The following is a 7755-nucleotide window of genomic DNA, read 5'->3' as shown; positions in this document are numbered from 1 at the left end:
CATATTTGTTTGGATTTCATTATTTCATTATTTTGTAGATTTCATTGAACTAAATTAATGTTAAGGGAAACGATTCTGCTCAGTGACAACAGAGGTTTTTACCAAATGGTCTGAAATATTTCCATGTGCACAAGCAGATGCACTCTCAGTAGCAAAATCACGCGTAAAATAACTCATTTCTAGATTTGAAATTCCTGAAAAGATCTTCAGTGATAATTTGACACACTTTGTAAACAATGTCATCTCGCTGATGGCAAAGAACTTAAAATAGACCTTAGAAACCACTGTGATATAGAAGGTTTCGCTAACACATTGGAATTGTTTTACTATTTACATATGCATGTGCAGTGAAGAATTGCTTGCTGCTGATAAATGCAAAGAAGAACAGCTTACACATAAATGCTCACATATAGGCTGCTGAATGCAATGAAGACCTGCTTATCCAGTAAAGTTCAATGTCAATGTGTAATATTCAATTAGGATTTGCAAAACAGTGAAGTTAAACAATGAATGGGTCCATAGTCGGTATGAGAAGACTACAGGAATATTTACCTGGGTGTACGTTCAAACAGAGATGAGAAAATTGCGATAAATTATTGTTTGTTTGTTTGTTAGTATGTATATGAATGTTATGTGTATAAACTGTGTTGAGTTGTAGTTACTCAGTAGTGTCTCAGTGAAACAACCGACGGGGGAAGCCTTGCGGTGACAACAAAAGCAGTGTTTTACTGATCAGTCAAGTTGCTCCAGTGTACTCCATACAAACTGGTTGGCTACTGAAGGGATAGAAAATGGGGAATACTTGTTTTAAAGCAAACAAGGAATTAGATGGGAAAAATACATGTTTTAATGGGTCCCAGACAATATTAAATACTCAGACAGATGGGAGAAGAAGTGTAGTTTTGTAGGAAATCACAAAATTATTACATAAAATGAGTGAAATCAATTGAAGAATGCCTTTCTGAAGAGCTGATTACCACAGATGAGCAGCTTTGCGACCAAGCACATTGTAGATCGCTTTACTGCCAAAATGATCTAGTTTAATGGATTGGTTTAGACATTTATAACAGCATTTTAAGAACAAAGAGAGAAACAAAAAGGGACAACGCTTCATGGTGGAAGGTGATGTATAAATAACTGTGTATATGATGAAGGAGAGACCATTTGAGCAGCACAGCCATTTCGCAGCACAGGGACAGCAGTCCAAGTTAAAGGATCTCCCATGTGGTATCACCTGTCACACTGTGTCAAGGCATCAAAAGAAGAAAAAATCACCAAACTCAAGGACAAAGAGACGAAGACTCCGGTGAACGAAGAGAGAGGACTTACAAACCAGAAATACAAAAGGATGCTCGATATCAAGATCCAGAAGAAGAGGCTAACAATGCCACGAACACTTACGATGCTGGGAATGATGCCAGCAATGAACAGAGAAGAAGATTCAGTGTCATCAATCTGCAACACGTGCCTCTAATGAGATTACAACGTCTCTGGGAACTGTGACAAGAACAAGGTTTAAACCATTTTGATATATATTGTAACCTATTGGCTAAGGAATAGTGCTGAAAATGAGGTAAATCTAATCCACCACTGTCCTTGGTCTTCTGTAGGGTTTTTAAACTAATACGTGGTGGTTTGTTTTTCCACAGAAATTTGGAGATGCATGAATCTAGTGACTTAAACCAAGTAGCAGATGGTTTTATGGGGATCATTGAGAACAAATAGTTAACTTTTGGTAGTATCATCATTTTAATGGTTGTAACTCTCCCCATAAGTGATATAGGTAAGGACTTCCAACGAGAGAGATCGTCCTCTACTCTCTTTACTAATTGCACATAATCCATCTGTACTTATCAGTTTAATATGTGATATGTCTATGCAAGGACTACATATTAAATGGATTTTTATCAATAGGAGTTGAAAAAGGAGCTTGCTCCGTTCACTCCAAGCATCGACCCGGTACTGCAGTGCCGCTGGGAACGGTGCGCTCTCCTCTGCTCTTGTGAAAAAGCTAACAGCGGTGCAGGATGGAAGTTTCTTTTAGTCTGCTGAGAAAAGAGAGTGAATGCGAAGTAGACTTTAACACGGCTCTGGGAGCGAGCCGAGTGCGGGCTAACCAGGAGAAATGCTTGAAAGAAACGCGACACCGAATGAGCGGTCAGAACAAAGCCTCAATACGGTGTTCCTGTGGTGTTTTTATAAAATGCGGTGAAAATAAAGGTGTGAATGCCCCATAGAAAACTAAAAGGTGGAGCGGAAGTGTTCGGCTGCAAGAAGGTGTGAATGTCCGACTATATTTGGTGAAAAGCAGGTGAAGCAAGGTCTGAATGCCCAATCTTACATCATCAAAAGCGAGATCAGAGGTTTTTGGCTGCAAGAAGGCCATAGTTTGCCAAAAGCGGGTAAGGTGCGAATGACCGACTAAATATCAACAAAAGTGGGGGCGGAGGTCTTCGGATGCAAGTGGGTGTGAATATCCCACCATACAAGTATGGTGGAGAGGAAGCTGTGAATGGCCGACCATAGTTTGCAAAAAGCGGGTGAGAAAAGGTGCGAATGTCCAACCATACATGATCGAAACAGGGAGCGGAGGTGTTTGGCTGCGACAAGGTGTGAATGTCCACCCATAATTAATGAAAAGCGGGCAACAAGTAGGTTCGAATGCCATACCATACATCATCAAAAGCAGGAGTGGATGTGTTCGGCTACAAGAAGGTTTGAATGTCCGAGCATAGTTTGTAAAAAGCGGGTAAGAAAAGGTTCGAATGCCCGAACATACACCATCAAAAGAGGGAGCGGAGGTGTTCCGCTGTAAGACGGTGTGAATGTCCGACCATAGTTGGTAAAAAGTGGGTATGAAAAGGTGCGAATGCCCAAATTCGGCTGCAAAAAACTGTGTTCGGCTGCAAAAAGGTGTGAATGTTCGACTAAAGTTTGTAAAAAGCGGGTAAGACAAGGTGCGAATGCCTGACAATGTATGATCAAAAGCGGGAGCGGAGGTGTTCAGCTGCAAGAAGGTCTAAATGTCCATAATTAATTGCTAGAAAACATGAAAGAAAATTTTCGAAAATCAATCCGCACATGATCATAAGTGGGAGAGGAGGTGTTCAACTGCAAGAAGGTGTGAATATCCTACCATAATTGCTGAAAAATGTGTTAGAAAAGGTTCGAATGCCGGACCATTCATCATCAAAAGCGGGAGAAGAGGTGTTCGGCTGCAAGAAGCTGTGAATGTCCAGCCATAATAACTCAAAAACGGGTAAGAAAAGGTAGTATTGCCAGACCATAAATGATCAAAACAGGGAGCGGAGGTGTTCCGCTGTAAGAAGGTGTGAATGTCCACCCATAATTGGTAAAAAGCGGGTAAGAAAAGGTTAAAATACCCGACTGTACACAATCAATAGCGGGAGCGGAGTTGTTTGGCTACTAAAAGGTGTGAAAGTCCGACCATGGTTTGTAAAAAGCGGGTAAGAAAAGGTGCGAATGCCCGAACATACACCATCAAAAGAGGGAGCGGAAGTGTTCCGCTGTAAGACGGTGTGAATGTCCGACCATAGTCGGTAAAAAGTGGGTATGAAAAGGTGCGAATGCCCAAATTCGGCTGCAAAAAACTGTGTTCGGCTGCAAAAAGGTGTGAATGTTCGACTAAAGTTTGTAAAAAGCGGGTAAGACAAGGTGCGAATGCCTGACAATGTATGATCAAAAGCGGGAGCGGAGGTGTTCAGCTGCAAGAAGGTCTAAATGTCCATAATTAATTGCTAGAAAACATGAAAGAAAATTTTCGAAAATCAATCCGCACATGATCATAAGTGGGAGAGGAGGTGTTCAGCTGCAAGAAGGTGTGAATATCCTACCATAATTGCTGAAAAATGTGTTAGAAACATGTAAGAATCCCGGACCATACCTCATCAAAAGCTAGAGAGGTGGTGTTCGGCTACAAGTAGGTGTGAATGTCTGACTAAAGTTCAAATATATTAACAAAAGCGGGAGGAGAGGTCTTCGGATGAGTGGTTGAGAATTTCCAACCATAATCTATAAAATGCGGTGAAAAAAAAGGTGTGATAGAAACCTAAAAGGTGGAGCGGAAGTGTTCGGCTGCAAGAAGGTGTGAATGTCCATCTATAGTTGGTGAAAAGAAGGAAAAGCAAGGTCTGAATGCCCAATCTTACATCATCAAAAGCGAGATCAGAGGTGTTTGGCGGCAAGAAAACGGGTAAGGTGTGAATGACCGACTAAATATCAACAAAAGTGGGGGCGGAGATCTTCGGATGCAAGTGGGTGTGAATATCCCACCATACAAGTATGGTGGAGAGGAAGCTGTGAATGGCCGACCATAGTTTGCAAAAAGCGGGTGAGAAAAGGTGCGAATGTCCAACCATACATGATCAAAACAGGGAGCGGAGGTGTTTGGCTGTGACAAGGTGTGAATGTCCACCCATAATTAATGAAAAGCGGGCAACAAGTAGGTTCGAATGCCCAACCATACATCAACAAAAGCAGGAGTGGATGTGTTTGGCTACAAGAAGGTTTGAATGTCCGAGCATAGTTTGTAAAAAGCGGGTAAGAAAAGGTGCGAATGCCCGACAAAGTATGATCAAAAGAGGGAGTGGAGGTTTTCGGCTACAAGAAGGTTTGAATGTACGACCATAGTTTGTAAAAAGCGGGTAAGAAAAGGTGCGAATGCCCGAACATACACCATCAAAAGAGGGAGCGGAGGTGTTACACTTGAAAGACGGTGTGAATGTCCGACCATAGTTGGTAAAAAGCGGGTAAGAAAAGGTTCGAATGCCCGAATATATACCATCAAAAGCGGAAGCGGAGGTGTTCGGCTGCAAGAAGGTGTGAACGTCCGAACAAAGTTTGTAAAAAGCAGTTAAGAAAAGGTTCGAATATCCAACCAAACATAATCAAAAGTGGGAGCAGAGCTGTTCGACTGCAAGTAGGTGTGAATATCCACCCTTAATTCCTGAAAAATGGGTAAGAAAAGGTGCGAATGCCCAACCATACATCATCAAAAGAAGAAGTGGATGTGTTCTGCTACAAGAAGGTTTGAATGTCCAACCATAGTTTGTAAAAAGCGGGTAAGAAAAAGTTCGAATGCCCGAACATACACCATCAAAAGAGGGAGCGGAGGTGTTCCGCTGTAAGATGCTGCGAATATCCGACCATAGTTGGTAAAAAGCGGGTAAAAAAAGGTTAAAAAACCGGACTGTACACAATCAATAGCGGGAGCGGAGTTGTTCGGCTACAAGAAGGTGTGAAAGTCCGACCATGGTTTGTAAAAAGCGGGTAAGACAAGGTGCGAATGCCCGACAATGTATGATCAAAAGAGGGAGCGGAGTTGTTCGGCTGCAAGGTCTGAATTTCCAACCATAATTTGTAAACACCGTTGAAGAAAAGGCTCGAATGCCCGACTATACACCATCAAAAGCGGGAGCGGAGGTGTTCAGCTGCAAGAAGGTCTGAATGTCCACCAATAATTACTGAAAAATGGGTAAGAAAAGGTGTGAATGCCCAACTATACATCATCACAAGCAGAAGTGGATGTGTTCGGCCACAAGAAGGTTTGAATGTCCGACCATAGTTTGTAAAAGGCGGGTAAGAAAAGGTTCGAATGCCCGAACATACACAATCAAAAGAGGGAGCGGAGGTGTTTCACTGCAAGAAGGTGTGAATGTCCGAGCATAGTTTGTAAAAAGTGGGTAAGAAAAGGTTCGAATGCCAGAACATACACCATCAAAAGAGGGAGCGGAGGTGTTCCGCTGTAAGAAGGTGTGAATGTCCGACCATAGTTGGTAAAAAGCGGGTAAGAAAAGGCTAAAATACCCAACTCTACACAATCAATAGCGGGAGCGGAGTTGTTCGGCTAAAAGAAGGTATGAAAGTCCGACCATGGTTTGTAAAAAGCGGGTAAGAAAAGGTTCGAATGCCAAAATATACACCATCAAAAGCGGAAGCCGAGGTGTTCGGCTGCAAGTAGGTGTGAATGTCAGATCATAATTTGTAAAAAGCTGATGAGAAAGGTGTGAATGACCGACAATAATTGCTGAAAAATGTGTTAGAAAAGGTAAGAATGCCGGACCATTCATCATCAAAAGCGGGAGAAGAGGTGTTCGGCTGCAAGAAGCTGTGAATGTCCAGCCATAATAACTCAAAAACGGGTAAGAAAAGGTAGTATTGCCAGACCATAAATGATCAAAACAGGGAGCGGAGGTGTTCCGCTGTAAGAAGGTGTGAATGTCCCACCATAATTGGTAAAAAGCGGGTAAGAAAAGGTTAAAATACCCGACTGTACACAATCAATAGCGGGAGCGGAGTTGTTTGGCTACTAAAAGGTGTGAAAGTCCGACCATGGTTTGTAAAAAGCGGGTAAGAAAAGGTGCAAATGCCGAACAATGTATGATCAAAAGAGGGAACGGAGGTTTTCGGCTGCAAGAAGGTCTAAATGTCCAACCATAATTTGTAAAAACCGGGGAAGAAAAGGCTCGGAAGCCCGACTATACACCATCAAAAGCGGGAGCGGAGGTGTTCAGCTGCAAGAAGGTCTGAATGTCCATCAATAATTGCTAGAAAACATGAAAAAAAATGTTCGAATATCCAACCGCACATGATCATAAGTGGGAGAGGAGGTGTTCAGCTGCAAGAAGGTGTGAATGTCCACCCATAATTCCTCAAAAATGGGTAAAAAAAAAAGGTGCGAATGCCCAACCATACATCATCAAAAGCAGGACTGGATGTGTTCAGCTACAAGAAGGTTTGAATGTCCGAGCATAGTTTGTAAAAAGCGGGTAAGAAAAGGTTCGAATGCCCGAACCTACACCATCAAAAGAGGGAGCGGAGGTGTTCCGCCATAAGAAGGTGTGAATGTCCGACCGTAGTTGGTAAAAAGCGGGTAAGAAAAGGTTAAAATACCCGACTGTACACAATCAATAGCGGGAAGGGATGTGTTCGGCTACAAGAAAGTGTGAAAGTCCAACCATGTTTTGTAAAAAGTGGTTAAGAAAAGGTGCGAATGCCCGACAATGTATGATCAAAAGAGGGAGCGGAGGTTTTCGGCTGCAAGAAGGTCTGAATGTCCAACGATAATTTGTAAAAACCGGGGAAGAAAAGGCTCGAAAGCCCAACTATACACCATCAAAAGCGGGAGCAGAGGTGTTCAGCTGCAAGAAGGTCTCAATGTCCATCAATAATTGCTAGAAAACATGAAAGAAAATTTTTCGAATATCAAACTGCACATGATCATATGCGGGAGAGGAGGTGTTCAGCTGTAAGATGGTGTGAATGTCCACCCATAATTCCTGAAAAATGGGTAAAAAAAGGTGCGAATGCCCAACCATACAACATCAAAAGCAGGTGTGAATGTCATCATAATTTGCAAAAACCTGATGAGAAATGGTGAGAATGCCCGACTATACACCATCAAATGCGGGAGCGGAGGTGTTCGGCTGTGAGTAGGTGTGAATGTCCGACCATACTTGCTGAAAAATATGACAAAGCAGTTTTCACTTGGTTTGAGTGAAGGAATTCATTTTATATCAAAATCCGAAATTGTGTAGAACTCGTGGAAATAAGTTTATTCTCAGATTCCTAAAGGTTTAGTGTTGTTCTTTGGTATACTGCAAAGTAATACTTTCTATTTTGTTGAAACCGATTCAGACATGGATAAATATGAAGGAAAAAGCAGTTTTAACTTGGTTTGAGTGAAGGAATTCATTTTATATCAAAATCCAAAATTGTGTAGAACAGGTGAAAAGA

The 7755-nt window shown here is 42.1% G+C and overlaps 1 pseudogene; it reads left to right on the top strand.

The window, feature by feature from the left end:
• Window positions 1–1816: 1816 nt before the first annotated feature.
• LOC140283424 (U2 spliceosomal RNA) lies at window positions 1817–1993 on the top strand (annotated as a pseudogene).
• The last annotated feature ends 5762 nt before the right edge of the window (window positions 1994–7755 follow it).

The sequence above is a fragment of the Leuresthes tenuis genome, unplaced genomic scaffold (assembly GCF_036924035.1).
Source record: "Leuresthes tenuis unplaced genomic scaffold, fLeuTen1.0.hap1 SCAF_23, whole genome shotgun sequence".
NCBI classification, from domain to species: Eukaryota; Metazoa; Chordata; class Actinopteri; order Atheriniformes; family Atherinopsidae; genus Leuresthes; species Leuresthes tenuis.
Note: the sequence above shows the minus strand (reverse complement) of the source record. Positions and strands in the feature narration are given on the sequence as shown.